This window comes from Haemaphysalis longicornis, unplaced genomic scaffold (genome assembly GCF_048455015.1).
Source record: "Haemaphysalis longicornis isolate Haplotype H1 unplaced genomic scaffold, Haemaphysalis longicornis Haplotype H1 scaffold_2, whole genome shotgun sequence".
Classification (NCBI taxonomy): domain Eukaryota; kingdom Metazoa; phylum Arthropoda; class Arachnida; order Ixodida; family Ixodidae; genus Haemaphysalis; species Haemaphysalis longicornis.
The window spans coordinates 24233101-24259429 of NW_027526295.1; the positions used below are offsets into that span (position 1 = coordinate 24233101).

The following is a 26329-nucleotide window of genomic DNA, read 5'->3' on the forward strand; positions in this document are numbered from 1 at the left end:
AAGCCCCAGTGAGTACGCCTTGAAGCCACTTTGGAACATGTAGATGTCCCCCAGAAATTTTATTCGCTTTTTAGGAGCAGTGTTGGTTCCTCTATCCAATTTTCTCGTTCTCACCGCTTTGGTGATTTGTGGTGGGCCATATGAAAAAGATATAGCTTCGAATGAGCAGGCATGCATAATAGAATGCTTTGTTGGGCGAGTGGGCTCACGGCTTCAAAAAAAAAAAATAAAAGTGCAATGGAAGAGGACAAAGAAACACAGTAGTTTGGAGGAGAGCAACTAGTTTATTTTGAAACCCTTCTCAGCATATAGACGTCAGTACATCAGAGGCGCGCCTGCGCACACACCCCCAGAAGAGCAAGCCACATGCTCTGCTACTGATTACGGCATAATAGCAGATTCAGAGGTTGCGGACGTCAGGGTATCCCAATACTATTCTGGTTGCGACTGGGGAATCCCTGCTGCAGAAACTAAAAGGCAGGGTGAGGGAAAAAGAAAAGAAAAAGAGCGCCACGACGCCCTAAGTGATACCGTACAACCACAAGTGACACATAACCTTAAGAAGGTGGCGAGCAGGGACAATGTTCCTACCGTTTTATCAGTGCCGCGCAAGCTGTCGAAGTTGTGCGCGCGCATTCCTAGAGATGCAAAAAAGGGTGCGGCTTGTGGTAATAAGCACACCAGGCGCTATGTGGATTGTACGGCGTCTGTGGTTTTCGAGTTGCCACTGGGCTTCGGCGAGTCCTATATGGACAAACAGGCCGGTGTGTCAACGACCGGATTGCTCAGAAGTGATCGATGTGCGCATCTTCTCACGCATTGCGCAGAGTGTAAATGTGTGCCTTTATTTTCTGAGTTGAAGGTGTTGGGCTGCAGCAGAGACATGGTGGCACGGGAACTTTTGGAGGCATAGTATATCCAAAAGAGGGGCACAGATTGTGTCAGTCAGACGTCGGCGTGTTTGCGGGGGAGCGAGTTTCGCTTATTATGCCATAAGCAGTAGCAGCGCATGCGGCTTGCTCCTCTGGTGGTGTGTGCGCAGGGGCGCCTCTGATGTACTGAAGTGTATACGCTGAGAAGGGTTTCGAAATAAACTAGGTGCGCTCGTTCAGTCTACTGTGTTTCTCTCGTCCTCGTCCATTGCGCTTTTTTTAAATTTTCGAAGCAGGTATGCAGTGGGAGGTACAGGTGCGCTATGAGCTCCATTCTTAGATAGACAGAAATATTACAATTTTTGTTACCCGTTTCGGGGTCTAATTTTTCCTAACAGCAATTGAACTGTCTCTAACTCTCTTGGGGCTGCTTAAGTTTTCTTTTTTTTGTCAACAACGCTTTGTTATTTCTTTGAACTACCATGCACGGAACATGACACTGCACTTAGTGGAAGCCAATATTTTGCACAATAATAAAAAGCGGCCACCTGACCTTCACAACTGCGCTTCAAAGTTTACTCTAAAGGCCATTCTAAGCATTTCTCTTTTTGTGCTGCCCTTTGTACTGCTTCAGGTCACGTCCCACGGCCAGAACAAATATAAAGCGGTGGTCACGACCACATGTTCTCATGTACTTGCGGATTGAAAAGTGACCCTTTGGTGAGTTATTGGTTTTGTTAGATTCCTCCCACGTTACTTTAGAAACGCGGCTAGTATACTTCTAATACCTGCAAATACATGGGCGCTGTGTGGATTGGCCTTTTAGCTGGTCTTCGCTCCCAAGCAGGAAGGCAATTGAAGTCAAACCTATGTTTTTGTAATTAGTCTAAAAAGCTCTATGAAAACTGGCCTAAATCCGTAAATCAGGTATTCCGCAAAAAAATGCAGAATTTAATTCAAGGATACAGTTTCAGGGCTGTGTCTATCCGCCTAATGTGTTTGTATAAAAAAGGGTTTTTCGGTTTTTCACTCCAACATGTCATCGTCAAAGAATCTTTTTACACTGTCCTCACTACAGATGAACATTAAGTGGAGGTTCGGAAATCAAGAATATTCAGGAGCACTGCTACCTTACGAGACATAAACTGCGATCCGTTGGATGTGCTATAAAAAAAAAAACGCCGAATCCATTGGTTTTGTTTTCTGACACCCGACCCGAGAACAACCCATATATACGGATCGCAGTTAAGATCACATAACATTGCAGTGCTTCTAAATATTCTTTCGTGATGGGATGTTCACATGTTCACTCCGTCGACTCGCAAGCTGCTTGCGGAATTTCTTTTTTTACTTATCCCAGGGTAAGCAACGCACCAATTTTTTTGTTGGAGTTCTGTTTCTTTGTTTTCTTTTTTTCTTCTATTCTTTTTGCCACTATAGACTCTATAACTTTTAATTCAATGAACAGTGTTGAATGCCGATACGTTATGTGCGTTAAATAATATGTTGGACTAATACTTTAACCTGTCTTGCTTACTTTACACTTTTATTATACTTTGTATATATATATATATATATATATATATATATATATATATTCAACAATGAGTACTTTCGGCAAGTTAGTGGAACCGCCATGGGAACCAAGATGGCACCAAGCTACGCCAATCTGTTTATGGGGAAGTTAGAGGCCACATTCCTGTCTGAATCCCACTTAAAACCCCTCCTGTACAAAAGGTACATTGACGATATCTTTTTTATTTGGACCTACAACGAGGATGAGCTCCTCCACTTCATCGACTGTTACAATTCTGCACACCCGAACATCAATTTTACTCACACCTACTCTCAAGAGAGCATAAACTTCTTGGATGTGACCGTGACAATTGAAGACGGTGAACTCACGACAAAGCTGTATCGGAAGCCAACAGATCGCCAGCAATATCTACATTACCAAAGCGATCACCCACGTCACTGTAAGAATAGCATTCCTTATAGCCAGGCCCACCGTTTCAAACGAATCTGCTCAAAATCGGAGGATTTCACTACCAACGCCAAAAATTTAAAAACCATGCTGGAGGGGCAGGGGTACCCAGCGCGTGTAACTGATGACGCCATAAAAAAGGCCGAAGCACTCAACCGCGTGGACCTAATTGCGAACCGTCCCCCACAACGCGACTTACAACGAACAGACCTATGCTTAACGTACAGCACCTACTTTCCTAACGTAAAAAACATCTTGAAGCGGCACTACAACATTCTAGAACAAAGTGAACGCCTCAAACGGGCGTTTCCGTCCGTTCCAGGCGTCGTCTACCGACGATCCCGGAACCTCAAAGACACACTCGTGAACGCAAGGACAAATTCATTGTCCGTGCATAATGAATGCCGGCCATGCCTGAAACCGCGGTGCCTTGTCTGCAAGGCAATGCAATAGACAAGCACTGCTCAAAGCTCCAACTCAGAGTACTCTTTAAAAATTCGCGGGAACATGACGTGCGACACTTCCAATGTGATTTATTTGATTGAATGCAATGTGTGTCGAATGCAATATATAGGGCAAACAGGGACCTCTTTCAGGCTCCGGTTCAATAATCACAAAGCACACGCCAAAACGCGCCCGACCCTGCCCCTCTCCAGACACCTCAGCCTTCCAGATCATTCTTTCGATAAACTAAGCGTCACGCTCTTAGAGACGGGGTTCAGGTCAAACCGCGAACGAGAACAACGTGAATCATACCTCATATACCGATTCAATACAATCAAAAAAGGTATAAATGAGTACCCAGGCACACTTGCAGCGATTAAAACATTGTCATCTACCTAACCGTATCAGTGGCGCTGTGGGTGTAGCCGGAGCCGGACTCTCGAAATCACATGCACGTGAGCGTTTGTTCAGTGGATTTTTCCCACATTGCTGATGTCTTTCCGTTTTTGTTTTCATTTTTATTCCTTCTCTCCTTTTCCGCTCTTCGTGTTCACTCCTATCCTTTTTTTTTTTTCTTAATTCTCTCTTTTATAATATGATGTTATAACTTTGGAAACCTTTTGCTAAATCTCCGTCACAATGTTACAATTAAGTAATGTTGCTTAGTGTCGGTGCTGTTTCAGCAATAACTTCTGTTTACCTTCTCCCCAAAACATGTGTTCGAAAATTGGTTGGGGCATTTACACGTTTGGATATGGCGCATAACCCGGAAGATAAGCAATACCATTCTGGGGTCTGCGTTATTACTCGAGCGCACATATCTTTGGAGCTTTTATCACTATTCGCCCCCGCGGACTGGTTACATTTTTGACTGCTTGCAAATCTATTTTTCCCTCCCTTACACCTACAGTCGTCTTCTAAGCCCGGCTACCGAATCATCGGAGTTTATTTTCTCCGTTCCCCCCCCCCCCCCCCCCCCATCCCGTTGAGCAGCTTGCGTCCTGGTTTGGCTGTCCCCCCCCCCCCCCCATCCCCCACTCAGCGGAGGGGAGACACCGACGACGCACGGGTTGTCGCTGAACTGCAAAGTGGCAGCTCTTAACAAAGACCTGAAAACTTGGCCTAGCGCCCCGTTCTCGGAAGGCGTCCGTCCGGCGAGGGAACGGTGGAATGGTGGCGGACCGTTTCCTTCTGCACGACTACAAAACGTCCTTTAATTGTCTCAGCTCCGGGAACGGGCCCATAAACGGGCTGTAAAATGCCTTGTTCGCACTTTCCTGGAAATCAATGGAAACGCGATCCCTCGGAGCGTCTGGGCGTTAGCATGGTGACGGCTAACGGCGGAAGATATATTGCCTTCTCTCCTTTGTTCTACAACCCCACTTTCGGACGCTGTTGAGCTTTTCGCGTTTCCGCCACCACTCGAATTCCTGTTCAGTGCTCTTTGATCTCCCTTTCTGCCTTTTTTTTCCCTCCAACTATCTTGGCGTCTCTCTCTTCGTTGATCATTTTTTGTTCATTCTTCCAATAAGGAAGATTCCCGCTTCGTGTTTGTGTTGTTCACGTATGTTTGTGTGTGGTATCGTTGGCCATTCGTAAACCCGCTTTCCACTTTCGACATATATGCTCTCTTCCGAAACGACCGAAGCCATCATTCCTGTAGAAGACTTGTCTCGAAGTCGAAACGTCGAAATAAACCCTCCGCTGTTGCTGTTACCGAGGTTTCTTACTTTGTGTTCACCACGCCTTCGGCCCCATCGCCAGCATGCCAGTTGTTTTATATATATATATATATATATATATATATACATATATATAAACTATAAGAGGGTTTTCAGGCTTTATTCTTCAGCCGCACCAGCAGCAGCGGTAGCACCGAAGCACCAAGTCGCGCTGACCAGCAAGTCGAGACGGAGAGCCAACGAGACGAGACTTCTTCTTCGTCCCAGCGATGGCGATGGGACATCCACGAGTTGGTGCCTCTTCCATGTGTGGCTTCTGTGTCACATACCCACGCATTGCGAATGACCAGTGCTGTCCACGCTCCTACATTATTTAAACGAGTAGGGTGTTGGCGATGGTCTTCCTTACAATTGCCCCCGGGAACGAAAGAGCCATCCTGGCGACTCAGGGAGATGAAACTACGACGGGGTCAATGTAAGGCTTGAGGCGCTGAACATGGACTATATCTTTGCCGCGGCAACGCTGATCGGGCGACGGAGTGAGAGGCTCAACCACATAATTTACTGGAGACGTCCGCTTGACGATGCGGTAGGGACCCTGGTATCGCGAAAGCAGTTTACTGCTCAAGCCTGGCGACGACACTGGAACCCACAGCCAGACAAGCGACCCTGGTGAGTAGGTAGGAGCGGGAGTCGTTTCGTCGTGGTGCGACTTCTGACGCTGCTGATCTTCCGTAGTTAACGATCGGGCCAACTGACGACACTCTTCGGCGTGCTTGGCAACGTCGTAGATGGGCGTGCACTCTGACTCATCGGGCCGATATTGAAGTATGGTGTCCAGTGTGCATGAAGGCTCACGGCCATACAAAAGAAAAAACGGAGAGAAGCCGGTAGTGGCCTGCGTGGCGGTGTTGTATGCGTAGGTCACGAATGGTAGTACTGCGTCCCAGTCGGAATGGTCCGCCGCGACGTACATAGCAAGCATGTCACTCAGAGTGCGGTTGAAACGTTCGGTCAGTCCATTGGTCTGAGGGTGATACGCCGTGGTGGTGCGATGGATCGTGCGGCAGGATTTAAGAAGGGCCTCTATAACTTCAGACAGAAAAACCCTTCCTCGATCACTGAGGAGTTCACGCGGCGTCCCATGCCGTAAAATGAAGTGCCGAAGTAGGAAGGAGGCTACTTCGCGTGCGGTAGCAGCAGGCAGGGCGGCAGTCTCGGCGTACCGGGTCAAGTAGTCGACAGCAACAACGACCCATCGGTTGCCATCTGCAGGGCAAGGAAGAGGTCCATAAAGGTCGATTCCTACACGGTCGAATGGTCTTGCTGGACACGGTAAGGGCTGCAAAGGCCCAGTTCCTTGGCGGGGAGGATATTTTCGGCGTTGGCATCGAACACACGAACGGACGTATTGACGAACGAAGCGGTACATGCCTCGCCAGTAGTACCGCAAGCGCAAACGCTGGTATGTTTTGGGGACACCAGCATGGGCGCAATGTGGCTCTTCGTGAAAGTAGGCACACATTTCAGAGCGTAGGTGGCGCGGAATTACTAAGAGCCACTTGCGACCTTCGGGTTGGTAGTTGCGACGGAAAAGCAGTCCGTCGCGAAGGGCAAAGTGCGACGCTTGCCGGCGTAGTGTCCGAGATGCAGCGTTCGTTGATGAGCCAGACAGAAAGTCCAACATGGAGGAAATCCAAGGGTCTTTCTTTTGCTCGGACGACATAGAGTGGATCTCCAATGGCGACACGTAGCAGTCGGAGCTCGAGACCCGGTCGCTGTCATGAGGCAGCGGGGAGCGCGAAAGGGCATCAGCATCATTGTGCCGCCGGCCTGAGCGATACGTGACGCGAATGCCATACTCCTGTAACCGCAAAGCCCAGCGCGCTAGCCGCCCAGAAGGATCTTTGAGCGAGGACAACCAACAAAGCGCGTGGTGATCTGTGACAACATGGACAGGGCGCCCGTAGAGGTACGGGCGGAACTTCGCAAGCGCCCAAATAACGGCCAGGCATTCTCTCTCGGTCACAGAATAATTTGTCTCGGCCTTTGTTAGCGTGCGACTTGCATAAGCAACGACATACTCGTCATATCCTGCCTTGCGCTGAGCGAGAACTGCCCCCAAACCAACTCCGCTCGCGTCCGTGTGAATTTCGGTAGGGGCCTCAGGATCGAAATGGCGCAGGATTGGCGGAGATGTGAGGAGATGGCGCAGTTTAGTAAATGCGTCGTCGCAGGCCGTAGACCACTCACAGATGCCGCCTTCTTTGCTGAGGAGCTTTGTCAAAGGCGCGATGAGAGATGCAAAGTTGCGAACGAATCGGCGAAAGTATGAACACAGCCCAATGAAGCTGCGGAGGGCCTTCACAGTTGTCGGCTTGGGAAATTCCGCCACAGCACGTAACTTGGCAGGATCGGGCAGGACACCAGCTTTAGAGACAACGTGGCCAAGGATAGTAAGCTCTCGGGCAGCAAAACGGCACTTCTTCAGGTTGAGCTGAAGGCCTGCGGTCGTCAAGCACGTCAAAATCTGCTCAAGTCGAATCAGGTGCGTCGAAAAATCGGGAGAGAAGATCACAATATCATCGAGGTAACAAAGGCACGTCTGCCATTTGAGTCCACGGAGAATATTATCCATCATCCGCTCGAAGGTTGCAGGCGCATTGCAGAGGCCAAACGGCATAACGTTAAACTCGTACAGGCCGTCAGGAGTAATAAAGGCCGTTTTTGCACGATCAGCCTCTGCCATGGGAACCTGCCAATAAGCCGAGCGTAAATCAATGGAGGAAAAGAACTCTGCGCCTTGTAGACAATCAAGGGCGTCATCAATTCGCGGCAACGGATATACGTCTTTGCAAGTTATCTTGTTGAGCCGGCGGTAATCGACGCAAAACCGAATAGAGCCGTCCTTCTTCTTGACAAGTACTACCGGCGATGCCCATGGACTGGTGGAGGGTCGAATCACACCGCGTTGGAGCATGTCCTCGACTTGTTCATCGATTACGCGGCGTTCAGTGGGGGAGACACGGTATGGACGTTGCCGTAAGGGTGCGTGACCACCGGTATCGATGGTGTGTGCGACTGTGGTGGTACGTCCCAGACCAGTCTGGACAGAATCAAAAGACGTCCGAAATCGGTTCAGCAGTGCGAGAAGCTGGTCTCGTTGGGACGGTGAAAGGTCGGCATCAATGGCGCGAAGGAAGACGTCTGCAGATGGGGAGGATTTTGCTCCTGAAGGAGCACACAGTCCACTGATTTCAAGCGGGGTTGAATCGTCGGGCACAGCCACAGCGACAACAGAATGAACGGTCTCGACATGGCCGACGCACTCTCCGCGTTGCAAGGTGCACGGACACGACCCGTAGTTGGAAAGGAAAAGTGTAGTTTGGCAGTTACGAATGCGAAGCAGGGAGAAAGGAAGCCGAAGACAACGTCGCTGGTGAAACAGGTCAGAAGGCGTAAAGAGTACTGTCGCATTGGACAGAAGTGGGCAGGTTGAAGAAGCTAGCACGGCAGAATGAGGAGGAATGCTAACTTCTTCCGTGAGGACCAGTTTGATGGCAGAAGGAGCGGGCGGTTCACCGGTGGTTTGATCCATGAACGGGAAGAGCTCTACTTCGGCACGGCCACAGTCGATGACAGCTCTATGTTCAGAAAGGAAGTCCCACCCCAGTATGACATCGTGGGAACAGGAAGGCAGGACAACGAACTGAACAGCATACATGACGTCCTGAATAACGACACGGGCAGTGCACATGCCAGTTGGATCAATGGGATGAGCCGTAGCAGTCCGTAATGAGAATCCAAGATGCGGCGTCCTAACCTTCTTCAAGCGGCGGCAAAGTTTGGCGTCCATGACAGAAACAGCGGCTCCAGTATCGACAAGGGCTAAGACTTCAGCGCCATCTATGGTAATACGAATGACGTTTGCGGGAGAGGGAGGAGGCCTTGGGCAGATCGACGACGGCGCAGTTCTTGCCTCCGGAACTGCGGCGCCTAGTTTTCCGCTTCCGTTGGAACAGGACGACGACGCATGGGAGATAGTGAGCGGCGTCGCGGAGATGAAGACCGACGGCTTCCGAAGTCACGACTATCGGGCGGCATAGACGTCATCGGCGAATACGCGGTGGCTTCCTGCATGAGTGGGGAATGGTCGTAGGAAGAAGCTGCGCCAGGGTTGCGTCCTGTCACCGTGGCGCGGCGGCAATAGCGTGCCACGTGTCCAGGAGCCCTACAGGCAAAGCAAATTGGGCGATTGTCCAGCGTCCTCCAAGGGTTGGTGAGCGAGGGACCAGACAACACCGGCGGACGTAAAGGCCGGGTGGTGGGGAAAACGACAGGGCTCCGAGGCATGAACCTGGCAGCGACTTCAGCGTAAGGTCGTTGAGGGATAGAGTCGGCAAAGTGTATTGGAGCGGCCATCGTCACGGGGTGCATAGAGTCTGCATAAGGCAGGGTTGAAGTGGCTGGAGCTTGGGGTATGGTGGCGGCATAGGGCACAGGGGCAACAACGGGGCTTGACGGCAGTGCAGCTGGGAGGGAGTCAGCGACTTGCTGCTGGATAACGGTCCTGAGTTCAGGGCTGATAGAAGATTTTTGCTCGGGCACATAGCTGATGATGGACAACTGCCGAGCCACTTCCTCTCGCACAAACTGCTGGATCCGTTTCAACAAGGTACCGTCGCCGTCATCAGCGGCCAAGCTGGAGACAAACTGATTTTCTGCGAGGGGTCGCCGAGTGAGAGCCCTTTGCTTCCGCAACTCGTCATAACTCTGACAAATAGTAACGACCTCGGCCACAGTTTGGGGGTTTTTCGCCAACAGCATATGGAAGGCATCGTCGTCTATGCCTTTCAGAATGTGTTTCATCCTTTCTGGTTCGGGCATGGCACTGTCAAACTTACGGCACAGGGCGACAACATCCTCAATGTAAGAAGTGAAGTTTTCACCCCTTTTCTGTGCCCGCTCACGCAAACGCTGCTCTGAGAGGAGTTTTCGAGCAGCGGGGCGACCGAATGATTTTATGAAGTCGTCTTTAAACTCAGGCCACGTGTTAAGACGTGCCGCGTTGTTCCAGAACCATTGCTCTGCGAGCCCAGTCAAGGAAAATTCGACATTATTCAGCTTGAGGCGGTCGTCCCAGTGGTTATGGATACTCACTCTTTCAAAAGTAGCAAGCCAGTCCTCTGCGTCTTTCTCGTCGGTGCCGTTGAATGAGGGAGGGTCCCGCTCACGAATTGCACCCGCGCAGACGATGGGTGTTGGGGCAGGCCGGGGGTCATCGTTGCGAGACATGCTGGGAGGGTCGAGTGTCCGGTTGCGGAGCTCCAGCGTAAGAGAACGAAGATCGTTGCACCTCCACCAAAACTATAAGAGGGTTTTCAGGCTTTATTCTTCAGCCGCACCAGCAGCAGCGGTAGCACCGAAGCACCAAGTCGCGCTGACCAGCAAGTCGAGACGGAGAGCCAACGAGACGAGACTTCTTCTTCGTCCCAGCGATGGCGATGGGACATCCACGAGTTGGTGCCTCTTCCATGTGTGGCTTCTGTGTCACATACCCACGCATTGCGAATGACCAGTGCTGTCCACGCTCCTACATTATTTAAACGAGTATGGTGTTGGCGATGGTCTTCCTTACAATATATATATATATATATATATATATATATATATATATATATATATATATATATATATATATATATATATATATATATATAGATATATAGCGAATCAGAATAGGAAATGAGGGGCTCGTTGAAAATAACACAGAAATAAGGGTTGGCAGTCGAGAAAACCTAGGAAAGCAAAGGGGAGGATGTGGTAGATCATTGAAACAGATTAAGAATTTGGAAAGAAAGAAAGAAAGTGAAGAAAAAATGCCCGCCAGGTGGGATCCGAACCCACGACCTCCAGAATACCGGTCTGGTGCGATAACCACTACGCTACCGGCGGGGCGATTTTCCCATTCACTTTCTGGGGTATTTATGTTAGGTATGTTTGTTTCCTGTGCTTGGGGGTTGTAGCCAGCGCCATTCGGACTAATCGGGGTGAAGGGGACCTTCTTTTTAACCCCCGGGTCGTGACTCGAGTGTCTACGACATGTCCAGAGTGGTCGACCAGCTTTGAACCCTCTTAAGCTCCCTTTGGCAACAAGACTGCCAGAACAGAGGCCCTCGCTATGCATGTAGCGAATCAGAATAGGAAATGAGGGGCTCGTTGAAAATAACACAGAAATAAGGGTTGGCAGTCGAGAAAACCTAGGAAAGCAAAGGGGAGGATGTGGTAGATCATTGAAACAGATTAAGAATTTGGAAAGAAAGAAAGAAAGTGAAGAAAAAATGCCCGCCAGGTGGGATCCGAACCCACGACCTCCAGAATACCGGTCTGGTGCGATGACCACTACGCTACCGGCGGGGCGATTTTCCCATTCACTTTCTGGGGTATTTATGTTAGGTATGTTTGTTTCCTGTGCTTGGGGGTGGTAGCCAGCGCCATTCGGACTAATCGGGGTGAAGGGGACCTTCTTTTTAACCCCCGGGTCGTGACTCGAGTGTCTACGACATGTCCAGAGTGGTCGACCAGCTTTGAACCCTCTTAAGCTCCCTTTGGCAACAAGACTGCCAGAACAGAGGCCCTCGCTATGCATGTAGCGAATCAGAATAGGAAATGAGGGGCTCGTTGAAAATAACACAGAAATAAGGGTTGGCAGTCGAGAAAACCTAGGAAAGCAAAGGGGAGGATGTGGTAGATCATTGAAACAGATTAAGAATTTGGAAAGAAAGAAAGAAAGTGAAGAAAAAATGCCCGCCAGGTGGGATCCGAACCCACGACCTCCAGAATACCGGTCTGGTGCGATAACCACTACGCTACCGGCGGGGCGATTTTCCCATTCACTTTCTGGGGTATTTATGTTAGGTATGTTTGTTTCCTGTGCTTGGGGGTTGTAGCCAGCGCCATTCGGACTAATCGGGGTGAAGGGGACCTTCTTTTTAACCCCCGGGTCGTGACTCGAGTGTCTACGACATGTCCAGAGTGGTCGACCAGCTTTGAACCCTCTTAAGCTCCCTTTGGCAACAAGACTGCCAGAACAGAGGCCCTCGCTATGCATGTAGCGAATCAGAATAGGAAATGAGGGGCTCGTTGAAAATAACACAGAAATAAGGGTTGGCAGTCGAGAAAACCTAGGAAAGCAAAGGGGAGGATGTGGTAGATCATTGAAACAGATTAAGAATTTGGAAAGAAAGAAAGAAAGTGAAGAAAAAATGCCCGCCAGGTGGGATCCGAACCCACGACCTCCAGAATACCGGTCTGGTGCGATAACCACTACGCTACCGGCGGGGCGATTTTCCCATTCACTTTCTGGGGTATTTATGTTAGGTATGTTTGTTTCCTGTGCTTGGGGGTGGTAGCCAGCGCCATTCGGACTAATCGGGGTGAAGGGGACCTTCTTTTTAACCCCCGGGTCGTGACTCGAGTGTCTACGACATGTCCAGAGTGGTCGACCAGCTTTGAACCCTCTTAAGCTCCCTTTGGCAACAAGACTGCCAGAACAGAGGCCCTCGCTATGCATGTAGCGAATCAGAATAGGAAATGAGGGGCTCGTTGAAAATAACACAGAAATAAGGGTTGGCAGTCGAGAAAACCTAGGAAAGCAAAGGGGAGGATGTGGTAGATCATTGAAACAGATTAAGAATTTGGAAAGAAAGAAAGAAAGTGAAGAAAAAATGCCCGCCAGGTGGGATCCGAACCCACGACCTCCAGAATACCGGTCTGGTGCGATAACCACTACGCTACCGGCGGGGCGATTTTCCCATTCACTTTCTGGGGTATTTATGTTAGGTATGTTTGTTTCCTGTGCTTGGGGGTGGTAGCCAGCGCCATTCGGACTAATCGGGGTGAAGGGGACCTTCTTTTTAACCCCCGGGTCGTGACTCGAGTGTCTACGACATGTCCAGAGTGGTCGACCAGCTTTGAACCCTCTTAAGCTCCCTTTGGCAACAAGACTGCCAGAACAGAGGCCCTCGCTATGCATGTAGCGAATCAGAATAGGAAATGAGGGGCTCGTTGAAAATAACACAGAAATAAGGGTTGGCAGTCGAGAAAACCTAGGAAAGCAAAGGGGAGGATGTGGTAGATCATTGAAACAGATTAAGAATTTGGAAAGAAAGAAAGAAAGTGAAGAAAAAATGCCCGCCAGGTGGGATCCGAACCCACGACCTCCAGAATACCGGTCTGGTGCGATAACCACTACGCTACCGGCGGGGCGATTTTCCCATTCACTTTCTGGGGTATTTATGTTAGGTATGTTTGTTTCCTGTGCTTGGGGGTGGTAGCCAGCGCCATTCGGACTAATCGGGGTGAAGGGGACCTTCTTTTTAACCCCCGGGTCGTGACTCGAGTGTCTACGACATGTCCAGAGTGGTCGACCAGCTTTGAACCCTCTTAAGCTCCCTTTGGCAACAAGACTGCCAGAACAGAGGCCCTCGCTATGCATGTAGCGAATCAGAATAGGAAATGAGGGGCTCGTTGAAAATAACACAGAAATAAGGGTTGGCAGTCGAGAAAACCTAGGAAAGCAAAGGGGAGGATGTGGTAGATCATTGAAACAGATTAAGAATTTGGAAAGAAAGAAAGAAAGTGAAGAAAAAATGCCCGCCAGGTGGGATCCGAACCCACGACCTCCAGAATACCGGTCTGGTGCGATAACCACTACGCTACCGGCGGGGCGATTTTCCCATTCACTTTCTGGGGTATTTATGTTAGGTATGTTTGTTTCCTGTGCTTGGGGGTGGTAGCCAGCGCCATTCGGACTAATCGGGGTGAAGGGGACCTTCTTTTTAACCCCCGGGTCGTGACTCGAGTGTCTACGACATGTCCAGAGTGGTCGACCAGCTTTGAACCCTCTTAAGCTCCCTTTGGCAACAAGACTGCCAGAACAGAGGCCCTCGCTATGCATGTAGCGAATCAGAATAGGAAATGAGGGGCTCGTTGAAAATAACACAGAAATAAGGGTTGGCAGTCGAGAAAACCTAGGAAAGCAAAGGGGAGGATGTGGTAGATCATTGAAACAGATTAAGAATTTGGAAAGAAAGAAAGAAAGTGAAGAAAAAATGCCCGCCAGGTGGGATCCGAACCCACGACCTCCAGAATACCGGTCTGGTGCGATAACCACTACGCTACCGGCGGGGCGATTTTCCCATTCACTTTCTGGGGTATTTATGTTAGGTATGTTTGTTTCCTGTGCTTGGGGGTGGTAGCCAGCGCCATTCGGACTAATCGGGGTGAAGGGGACCTTCTTTTTAACCCCCGGGTCGTGACTCGAGTGTCTACGACATGTCCAGAGTGGTCGACCAGCTTTGAACCCTCTTAAGCTCCCTTTGGCAACAAGACTGCCAGAACAGAGGCCCTCGCTATGCATGTAGCGAATCAGAATAGGAAATGAGGGGCTCGTTGAAAATAACACAGAAATAAGGGTTGGCAGTCGAGAAAACCTAGGAAAGCAAAGGGGAGGATGTGGTAGATCATTGAAACAGATTAAGAATTTGGAAAGAAAGAAAGAAAGTGAAGAAAAAATGCCCGCCAGGTGGGATCCGAACCCACGACCTCCAGAATACCGGTCTGGTGCGATAACCACTACGCTACCGGCGGGGCGATTTTCCCATTCACTTTCTGGGGTATTTATGTTAGGTATGTTTGTTTCCTGTGCTTGGGGGTGGTAGCCAGCGCCATTCGGACTAATCGGGGTGAAGTGGACCTTCTTTATAACCCCCGGGTCGTGACTCGAGTGTCTACGACATGTCCAGAGTGGTCGACCAGCTTTGAACCCTCTTAAGCTCCCTTTGGCAACAAGACTGCCAGAACAGAGGCCCTCGCTATGCATGTAGCGAATCAGAATAGGAAATGAGGGGCTCGTTGAAAATAACACAGAAATAAGGGTTGGCAGTCGAGAAAACCTAGGAAAGCAAAGGGGAGGATGTGGTAGATCATTGAAACAGATTAAGAATTTGGAAAGAAAGAAAGAAAGTGAAGAAAAAATGCCCGCCAGGTGGGATCCGAACCCACGACCTCCAGAATACCGGTCTGGTGCGATAACCACTACGCTACCGGCGGGGCGATTTTCCCATTCACTTTCTGGGGTATTTATGTTAGGTATGTTTGTTTCCTGTGCTTGGGGGTGGTAGCCAGCGCCATTCGGACTAATCGGGGTGAAGGGGACCTTCTTTTTAACCCCCGGGTCGTGACTCGAGTGTCTACGACATGTCCAGAGTGGTCGACCAGCTTTGAACCCTCTTAAGCTCCCTTTGGCAACAAGACTGCCAGAACAGAGGCCCTCGCTATGCATGTAGCGAATCAGAATAGGAAATGAGGGGCTCGTTGAAAATAACACAGAAATAAGGGTTGGCAGTCGAGAAAACCTAGGAAAGCAAAGGGGAGGATGTGGTAGATCATTGAAACAGATTAAGAATTTGGAAAGAAAGAAAGAAAGTGAAGAAAAAATGCCCGCCAGGTGGGATCCGAACCCACGACCTCCAGAATACCGGTCTGGTGCGATAACCACTACGCTACCGGCGGGGCGATTTTCCCATTCACTTTCTGGGGTATTTATGTTAGGTATGTTTGTTTCCTGTGCTTGGGGGTGGTAGCCAGCGCCATTCGGACTAATCGGGGTGAAGGGGACCTTCTTTTTAACCCCCGGGTCGTGACTCGAGTGTCTACGACATGTCCAGAGTGGTCGACCAGCTTTGAACCCTCTTAAGCTCCCTTTGGCAACAAGACTGCCAGAACAGAGGCCCTCGCTATGCATGTAGCGAATCAGAATAGGAAATGAGGGGCTCGTTGAAAATAACACAGAAATAAGGGTTGGCAGTCGAGAAAACCTAGGAAAGCAAAGGGGAGGATGTGGTAGATCATTGAAACAGATTAAGAATTTGGAAAGAAAGAAAGAAAGTGAAGAAAAAATGCCCGCCAGGTGGGATCCGAACCCACGACCTCCAGAATACCGGTCTGGTGCGATAACCACTATGCTACCGGCGGGGCGATTTTCCCATTCACTTTCTGGGGTATTTATGTTAGGTATGTTTGTTTCCTGTGCTTGGGGGTGGTAGCCAGCGCCATTCGGACTAATCGGGGTGAAGGGGACCTTCTTTTTAACCCCCGGGTCGTGACTCGAGTGTCTACGACATGTCCAGAGTGGTCGACCAGCTTTGAACCCTCTTAAGCTCCCTTTGGCAACAAGACTGCCAGAACAGAGGCCCTCGCTATGCATGTAGCGAATCAGAATAGGAAATGAGGGGCTCGTTGAAAATAACACAGAAATAAGGGTTGGCAGTCGAGAAAACCTAGGAAAGCAAAGGGGAGGATGTGGTAGATCATTGAAACAGATTAAGAATTTGGAAAGAAAGAAAGAAAGTGAAGAAAAAATGCCCGCCAGGTGGGATCCGAACCCACGACCTCCAGAATACCGGTCTGGTGCGATGACCACTACGCTACCGGCGGGGCGATTTTCCCATTCACTTTCTGGGGTATTTATGTTAGGTATGTTTGTTTCCTGTGCTTGGGGGTGGTAGCCAGCGCCATTCGGACTAATCGGGGTGAAGGGGACCTTCTTTTTAACCCCCGGGTCGTGACTCGAGTGTCTACGACATGTCCAGAGTGGTCGACCAGCTTTGAACCCTCTTAAGCTCCCTTTGGCAACAAGACTGCCAGAACAGAGGCCCTCGCTATGCATGTAGCGAATCAGAATAGGAAATGAGGGGCTCGTTGAAAATAACACAGAAATAAGGGTTGGCAGTCGAGAAAACCTAGGAAAGCAAAGGGGAGGATGTGGTAGATCATTGAAACAGATTAAGAATTTGGAAAGAAAGAAAGAAAGTGAAGAAAAAATGCCCGCCAGGTGGGATCCGAACCCACGACCTCCAGAATACCGGTCTGGTGCGATAACCACTACGCTACCGGCGGGGCGATTTTCCCATTCACTTTCTGGGGTATTTATGTTAGGTATGTTTGTTTCCTGTGCTTGGGGGTGGTAGCCAGCGCCATTCGGACTAATCGGGGTGAAGGGGACCTTCTTTTTAACCCCCGGGTCGTGACTCGAGTGTCTACGACATGTCCAGAGTGGTCGACTAGCTTTGAACCCTCTTAAGCTCCCTTTGGCAACAAGACTGCCAGAACAGAGGCCCTCGCTATGCATGTAGCGAATCAGAATAGGAAATGAGGGGCTCGTTGAAAATAACACAGAAATAAGGGTTGGCAGTCGAGAAAACCTAGGAAAGCAAAGGGGAGGATGTGGTAGATCATTGAAACAGATTAAGAATTTGGAAAGAAAGAAAGAAAGTGAAGAAAAAATGCCCGCCAGGTGGGATCCGAACCCACGACCTCCAGAATACCGGTCTGGTGCGATAACCACTACGCTACCGGCGGGGCGATTTTCCCATTCACTTTCTGGGGTATTTATGTTAGGTATGTTTGTTTCCTGTGCTTGGGGGTTGTAGCCAGCGCCATTCGGACTAATCGGGGTGAAGGGGACCTTCTTTTTAACCCCCGGGTCGTGACTCGAGTGTCTACGACATGTCCAGAGTGGTCGACCAGCTTTGAACCCTCTTAAGCTCCCTTTGGCAACAAGACTGCCAGAACAGAGGCCCTCGCTATGCATGTAGCGAATCAGAATAGGAAATGAGGGGCTCGTTGAAAATAACACAGAAATAAGGGTTGGCAGTCGAGAAAACCTAGGAAAGCAAAGGGGAGGATGTGGTAGATCATTGAAACAGATTAAGAATTTGGAAAGAAAGAAAGAAAGTGAAGAAAAAATGCCCGCCAGGTGGGATCCGAACCCACGACCTCCAGAATACCGGTCTGGTGCGATAACCACTACGCTACCGGCGGGGCGATTTTCCCATTCACTTTCTGGGGTATTTATGTTAGGTATGTTTGTTTCCTGTGCTTGGGGGTGGTAGCCAGCGCCATTCGGACTAATCGGGGTGAAGGGGACCTTCTTTTTAACCCCCGGGTCGTGACTCGAGTGTCTACGACATGTCCAGAGTGGTCGACCAGCTTTGAACCCTCTTAAGCTCCCTTTGGCAACAAGACTGCCAGAACAGAGGCCCTCGCTATGCATGTAGCGAATCAGAATAGGAAATGAGGGGCTCGTTGAAAATAACACAGAAATAAGGGTTGGCAGTCGAGAAAACCTAGGAAAGCAAAGGGGAGGATGTGGTAGATCATTGAAACAGATTAAGAATTTGGAAAGAAAGAAAGAAAGTGAAGAAAAAATGCCCGCCAGGTGGGATCCGAACCCACGACCTCCAGAATACCGGTCTGGTGCGATAACCACTACGCTACCGGCGGGGCGATTTTCCCATTCACTTTCTGGGGTATTTATGTTAGGTATGTTTGTTTCCTGTGCTTGGGGGTGGTAGCCAGCGCCATTCGGACTAATCGGGGTGAAGGGGACCTTCTTTTTAACCCCCGGGTCGTGACTCGAGTGTCTACGACATGTCCAGAGTGGTCGACCAGCTTTGAACCCTCTTAAGCTCCCTTTGGCAACAAGACTGCCAGAACAGAGGCCCTCGCTATGCATGTAGCGAATCAGAATAGGAAATGAGGGGCTCGTTGAAAATAACACAGAAATAAGGGTTGGCAGTCGAGAAAACCTAGGAAAGCAAAGGGGAGGATGTGGTAGATCATTGAAACAGATTAAGAATTTGGAAAGAAAGAAAGAAAGTGAAGAAAAAATGCCCGCCAGGTGGGATCCGAACCCACGACCTCCAGAATACCGGTCTGGTGCGATAACCACTACGCTACCGGCGGGGCGATTTTCCCATTCACTTTCTGGGGTATTTATGTTAGGTATGTTTGTTTCCTGTGCTTGGGGGTGGTAGCCAGCGCCATTCGGACTAATCGGGGTGAAGGGGACCTTCTTTTTAACCCCCGGGTCGTGACTCGAGTGTCTACGACATGTCCAGAGTGGTCGACCAGCTTTGAACCCTCTTAAGCTCCCTTTGGCAACAAGACTGCCAGAACAGAGGCCCTCGCTATGCATGTAGCGAATCAGAATAGGAAATGAGGGGCTCGTTGAAAATAACACAGAAATAAGGGTTGGCAGTCGAGAAAACCTAGGAAAGCAAAGGGGAGGATGTGGTAGATCATTGAAACAGATTAAGAATTTGGAAAGAAAGAAAGAAAGTGAAGAAAAAATGCCCGCCAGGTGGGATCCGAACCCACGACCTCCAGAATACCGGTCTGGTGCGATAACCACTACGCTACCGGCGGGGCGATTTTCCCATTCACTTTCTGGGGTATTTATGTTAGGTATGTTTGTTTCCTGTGCTTGGGGGTGGTAGCCAGCGCCATTCGGACTAATCGGGGTGAAGGGGACCTTCTTTTTAACCCCCGGGTCGTGACTCGAGTGTCTACGACATGTCCAGAGTGGTCGACCAGCTTTGAACCCTCTTAAGCTCCCTTTGGCAACAAGACTGCCAGAACAGAGGCCCTCGCTATGCATGTAGCGAATCAGAATAGGAAATGAGGGGCTCGTTGAAAATAACACAGAAATAAGGGTTGGCAGTCGAGAAAACCTAGGAAAGCAAAGGGGAGGATGTGGTAGATCATTGAAACAGATTAAGAATTTGGAAAGAAAGAAAGAAAGTGAAGAAAAAATGCCCGCCAGGTGGGATCCGAACCCACGACCTCCAGAATACCGGTCTGGTGCGATAACCACTACGCTACCGGCGGGGCGATTTTCGCATTCACTTTCTGGGGTATTTATGTTAGGTATGTTTGTTTCCTGTGCTTGGGGGTGGTAGCCAGCGCCATTCGGACTAATCGGGGTGAAGGGGACCTTCTTTTTAACCCCCGGGTCGTGACTCGAGTGTCTACGACATGTCCAGAGTGGTCGACCAGCTTTGAACCCTCTTAAGCTCCCTTTGGCAACAAGACTGCCAGAACAGAGGCCCTCGCTATGCATGTAGCGAATCAGAATAGGAAATGAGGGGCTCGTTGAAAATAACACAGAAATAAGGGTTGGCAGTCGAGAAAACCTAGGAAAGCAAAGGGGAGGATGTGGTAGATCATTGAAACAGATTAAGAATTTGGAAAGAAAGAAAGAAAGTGAAGAAAAAATGCCCGTCAGGTGGGATCCGAACCCACGACCTCCAGAATACCGGTCTGGTGCGATAACCACTACGCTACCGGCGGGGCGATTTTCCCATTCACTTTCTGGGGTATTTATGTTAGGTATGTTTGTTTCCTGTGCTTGGGGGTGGTAGCCAGCGCCATTCGGACTAATCGGGGGGAAGTGGACCTTCTTTATAACCCCCGGGTCGTGACTCGAGTGTCTACGACATGTCCAGAGTGGTCGACCAGCTTTGAACCCTCTTAAGCTCCCTTTGGCAACAAGACTGCCAGAACAGAGGCCCTCGCTATGCATGTAGCGAATCAGAATAGGAAATGAGGGGCTCGTTGAAAATAACACAGAAATAAGGGTTGGCAGTCGAGAAAACCTAGGAAAGCAAAGGGGAGGATGTGGTAGATCATTGAAACAGATTAAGAATTTGGAAAGAAAGAAAGAAAGTGAAGAAAAAATGCCCGCCAGGTGGGATCCGAACCCACGACATCCAGAATACCGGTCTGGTGCGATAACCACTACGCTACCGGCGGGGCGATTTTCCCATTCACTTTCTGGGGTATTTATGTTAGGTATGTTTGTTTCCTGTGCTTGGGGGTGGTAGCCAGCGCCATTCGGACTAATCGGGGTGAAGGGGACCTTCTTTTTAACCCCCGGGTCGTGACTCGAGTGTCTACGACATGTCCAGAGTGGTCGACCAGCTTTGAACCCTCTTAAGCTCCCTTTGGCAACAAGACTGCCAGAACAGAGGCCCTCGCTATGCATGTAGCGAATCAGAATAGGAAATGAGGGGCTCGTTGAAAATAACACAGAAATAAGGGTTGGCAGTCGAGAAAACCTAGGAAAGCAAAGGGGAGGATGTGGTAGATCATTGAAACAGATTAAGAATTTGGAAAGAAAGAAAGAAAGTGAAGAAAAAATGCCCGCCAGGTGGGATCCGAACCCACGACCTCCAGAATACCGGTCTGGTGCGATAACCACTACGCTACCGGCGGGGCGATTTTCCCATTCACTTTCTGGGGTATTTATGTTAGGTATGTTTGTTTCCTGTGCTTGGGGGTGGTAGCCAGCGCCATTCGGACTAATCGGGGTGAAGGGGACCTTCTTTTTAACCCCCGGGTCGTGACTCGAGTGTCTACGACATGTCCAGAGTGGTCGACCAGCTTTGAACCCTCTTAAGCTCCCTTTGGCAACAAGACTGCCAGAACAGAGGCCCTCGCTATGCATGTAGCGAATCAGAATAGGAAATGAGGGGCTCGTTGAAAATAACACAGAAATAAGGGTTGGCAGTCGAGAAAACCTAGGAAAGCAAAGGGGAGGATGTGGTAGATCATTGAAACAGATTAAGAATTTGGAAAGAAAGAAAGAAAGTGAAGAAAAAATGCCCGCCAGGTGGGATCCGAACCCACGACCTCCAGAATACCGGTCTGGTGCGATAACCACTACGCTACCGGCGGGGCGATTTTCCCATTCACTTTCTGGGGTATTTATGTTAGGTATGTTTGTTTCCTGTGCTTGGGGGTGGTAGCCAGCGCCATTCGGACTAATCGGGGTGAAGGGGACCTTCTTTTTAACCCCCGGGTCGTGACTCGAGTGTCTACGACATGTCCAGAGTGGTCGACCAGCTTTGAACCCTCTTAAGCTCCCTTTGGCAACAAGACTGCCAGAACAGAGGCCCTCGCTATGCATGTAGCGAATCAGAATAGGAAATGAGGGGCTCGTTGAAAATAACACAGAAATAAGGGTTGGCATTCGAGAAAACCTAGGAAAGCAAAGGGGAGGATGTGGTAGATCATTGAAACAGATTAAGAATTTGGAAAGAAAGAAAGAAAGTGAAGAAAAAATGCCCGCCAGGTGGTATCCGAACCCACGACCTCCAGAATACCGGTCTGGTGCGATAACCACTACGCTACCGGCGGGGCGATTTTCCCATTCACTTTCTGGGGTATTTATGTTAGGTATGTTTGTTTCCTGTGCTTGGGGGTGGTAGCCAGCGCCATTCGGACTAATCGGGGTGAAGGGGACCTTCTTTTTAACCCCCGGGTCGTGACTCGAGTGTCTACGACATGTGCAGAGTGGTCGACCAGCTTTGAACCCTCTTAAGCTCCCTTTGGCAACAAGACTGCCAGAACAGAGGCCCTCGCTATGCATGTAGCGAATCAGAATAGGAAATGAGGGGCTCGTTGAAAATAACACAGAAATAAGGGTTGGCAGTCGAGAAAACCTAGGAAAGCAAAGGGGAGGATGTGGTAGATCATTGAAACAGATTAAGAATTTGGAAAGAAAGAAAGAAAGTGAAGAAAAAATGCCCGCCAGGTGGGATCCGAACCCACGACCTCCAGAATACCGGTCTGGTGCGATAACCACTACGCTACCGGCGGGGCGATTTTCCCATTCACTTTCTGGGGTATTTATGTTAGGTATGTTTGTTTCCTGTGCTTGGGGGTGGTAGCCAGCGCCATTCGGACTAATCGGGGTGAAGGGGACCTTCTTTTTAACCCCCGGGTCGTGACTCGAGTGTCTACGACATGTCCAGAGTGGTCGACCAGCTTTGAACCCTCTTAAGCTCCCTTTGGCAACAAGACTGCCAGAACAGAGGCCCTCGCTATGCATGTAGCGAATCAGAATAGGAAATGAGGGGCTCGTTGAAAATAACACAGAAATAAGGGTTGGCAGTCGAGAAAACCTAGGAAAGCAAAGGGGAGGATGTGGTAGATCATTGAAACAGATTAAGAATTTGGAAAGAAAGAAAGAAAGTGAAGAAAAAATGCCCGCCAGGTGGGATCCGAACCCACGACCTCCAGAATACCGGTCTGGTGCGATAACCACTACGCTACCGGCGGGGCGATTTTCGCATTCACTTTCTGGGGTAATTATGTTAGGTATGTTTGTTTCCTGTGCTTGGGGGTGGTAGCCAGCGCCATTCGGACTAATCGGGGTGAAGGGGACCTTCTTTTTAACCCCCGGGTCGTGACTCGAGTGTCTACGACATGTCCAGAGTGGTCGACCAGCTTTGAACCCTCTTAAGCTCCCTTTGGCAACAAGACTGCCAGAACAGAGGCCCTCGCTATGCATGTAGCGAATCAGAATAGGAAGGGTTGGCAGTCGAGAAAACCTAGGAAAGCAAAGGGGAGGATGTGGTAGATCATTGAAACAGATTAAGAATTTGGAAAGAAAGAAAGAAAGTGAAGAAAAAATGCCCGCCAGGTGGGATCCGAACCCACATATATAAATATATATATATATATATAGATATGTATATATGTGCGTATATGGGAGATCTATATGTTGTCACGAAGCCAGGGACGACGCAGTTGTTTTGGAAAAGACAGAAGTTTATTGGAGCGAACTTTTGCTCCCCTAACAACTCAAAAGAATACAGAGGCGGCTAAACAGCGGTCAACAAAGTGACGTGCGTCGGCGAACGTCGCAGAATCGAATACCCCGGCATCTGCTCTGCCGGCTTTTTATCTTTCGCCGCGCGTGCTTCTCGAACCGTCGATTCGCATCGAGAACATTGTAGATCCAAGAAGATTATTCCGGGCTGTTCACATTAGATCGGAATGCTCTCCCTATCAGAACAGATAACACATGCGGCACAGAAAGAAAGAATGGAACACGCGCTTCCCTTGGCACCGAGATAACACAGACCGGCGCAGCCGGCGGTAAAAGCAAAACACAAATAAACAAACCCAATGCACGGTCCGCGGCAATATAAGTGGATATGTAGTATATGCATATATGTGGTGCATTGCCAATAGTTTTTCCAAAATCTCTCAATTGCCCGGTTGTTCATTTCATCTTTATACCTTGTATTATTCCTTACACAATTGTGACTCACGTATTCTGTACGTTTTTGTACGTATTTTGTACGTTTCTTGTCCACTCCTGCTTGGGCTGTCAAGCCTTCAGTATTTCATAAATAAATAAATAAATAAATAAATATGCACTAGTACAGTAAAGATGGTCCTGTGGTTCGTTTCCCCGAAGTACGGTGTCGATCAGGAACCCATTGATTGATTGTAGGGTTTAACGCGCCGACGCTACGCAGGCGATGAGGCGCGCCGTAGTGGAGGGCTCCGGATTAATTTTGACCACCTGGGGATCTTTAACGTGCGCCGAAATCTCGTACACACGGGCGTTTTTGCTTTTCGCCTCCATCAGAAAAGCGGCCGCCGCGGCCGGGAATCGAACCCGCGACCTCGTGCTCAGCAGCACAACGCCTTAGCCACTGAGCCACCGCGGCGGGTTGGATCAGGAACCCAATCACCCAAGCTCCGGTTGATTTGGCAGGAGGCTGGCAGGGCGATGGTGTTGAAGTTCTTGGAGACGGCGGTCGAATCGACGAACTCGAGGCGTTGTGGTTGATTAAGTGAAACGACGAGTTTATATACAGCTATTTACAGTAGGAAAACTGGGTACATGAGTAATGAAAAGAAAAATTCCCCCGCATTTCCCCGAGGGGGAGAATGTCAAAGTGCGAATGCACGGTTGTCGGCCCACTTGCGGCGCTTGCGCTCGGCCCTCGCAGCCCACCGCCTCGCCGCCTTCTCTTCCATCTCTTCCATCGGGTTTGTAGTATCACGTGTACACCACGCAGTTATCAAGCCGCTATAACGCCGCTGAGTCGCCAACGCACGCCGCTCACGACGTAGTTTGAATGCGTTAAAGATATAAGGCGCGTCACTAACGCTGATATCGCGTCGCGTCCGTGGCTTGGTCGGTAGAGCGTCGCGCTGCGGCCGCAAAGTCCGCGGATCGAAACCTGGCGCCGGATGCTGTTTCTTTATAGAGGAGCACTGCGGACGCCGACGCCGCCGCCGCCGACGCCGGCGGTGGATGGTTTGGGGTCGCTTATAAAGTGCATTCGCACTTAAAAACTTCGAACTTCAGGTAGACGCTAGCTCCAAGTGCGCACAAATCACTCGAGCGCCCCAACTTCGTCTAACTCTCCTATTCTCGGAGCGTACACAAACCGCTCGATAAACGACGGCCGAGACTCTGTCTCGCCGCAAGATCCGTCTAGTTGCCCGGTACGGCGCTGCACCCTAAACCTCCGATGCGATCTTAACCTCTAACCTAGGGGGCTCACAAATCCCAACCTAGCTTGAACGGTCGAGACGCCTTGTCCCGCGGGAACTGTCCAGCTCGGCGCTCAGACAAGAACGATTTCCAACGGCCAAGTTCGGCCTTATAAAACCTCGAGATCACCCTCTCTCGGGAACGCTCCTGTAGCAGCTTTCGTACACGCGTAAGGGAGTGCCCAAATTCACGTAGACAGCTGTCACTCAGCACGCCACGGAATATTCAATGAGGCGCCGCCATCTTTGGGTCAACGGCACGCTCGCAGACGAGCAGGTAGGTGCCTGCTACCCCGCGGGGTGAGAGCGAAAGACGGCGACAGTGCACTGTGCCGGCCGGGGCGCGTTAACAATGGTGTCTTGCGGGGCGCGCGCTTGGACGCCGGTAATCCCACCACCTCCGCCCGTCACGCGTTCCCGGAATCCGGCGGCGCCATCTGCTCTCTCAATGGGGGATTATCCCAGTGGTATGCGGTGGGCCAGACAATCCGTCTTCCGTGTGCGCCGTGACGAATTAGTGACGGCTGCAGCGTAGAGTCTACAGTGCTGGGCCACCAGACAGAGTTGCGGGTTCTCACGCGCAGCCTGGGCGCCTGGCCGCTAATCTCATAAGCGGACCTTGCATTTACTTTTTTCCTTTCTTTAATTTTTTTCAATGGAGAAAAGTACGTGCTTGTATAGAACTGTATGTAGTCCAGATACTGCGTCAAAACTATTGCATATTTCAAAACCACACAGAAAAAAATAAAAAGAGGGGTCTTGGGCTCCGTCAAGCTGCAAATGTGCAGCTTTTTCCCTTTTCCGCCCTCTCTTTCTGAAAAGAGAACAATATGAATTTGATTTGAGTTGAAGTTTTTTTTTTTTTTGGAAAGGGACAAAATACCCTGCGTCCACGAGAGTGACAGCCAAACGAATCAGAAATTTCCATGTGATATTTGTTGGAAACACGATTTGGCGGAATTTCCCATTCAAACAGCTGGGGGGCTACCGGTTCATTTGTTGCTTGTACTGTTTAACGCGCCGACGCAACGCAGTCGATGAGGCGCGCCGTAGTGGGGGGCTCCGGAATAATTTTGACCACCTGGGCCGAAATCTGGCGCACCGAAATCTCGTACACACGGCCGTTTTTGATTTTCGCTGCC

The 26329-nt window shown here is 49.8% G+C and overlaps 1 protein-coding gene across 1 annotated transcript in view; it reads left to right on the forward strand.

Moving 5' to 3' along the window:
• The first annotated feature begins 1514 nt into the window (after positions 1 to 1514).
• LOC144168801 (epoxide hydrolase 2-like) overlaps positions 1515 to 26329 on the forward strand; it is a 79319-nt gene continuing 54504 nt past the window's right edge. The window contains exon 1 of the mRNA XM_077697765.1: positions 1515 to 1592. The gene's annotated coding sequence lies outside the window, so the exon portion shown is untranslated. The remainder of the gene's footprint in view (positions 1593 to 26329) is intronic.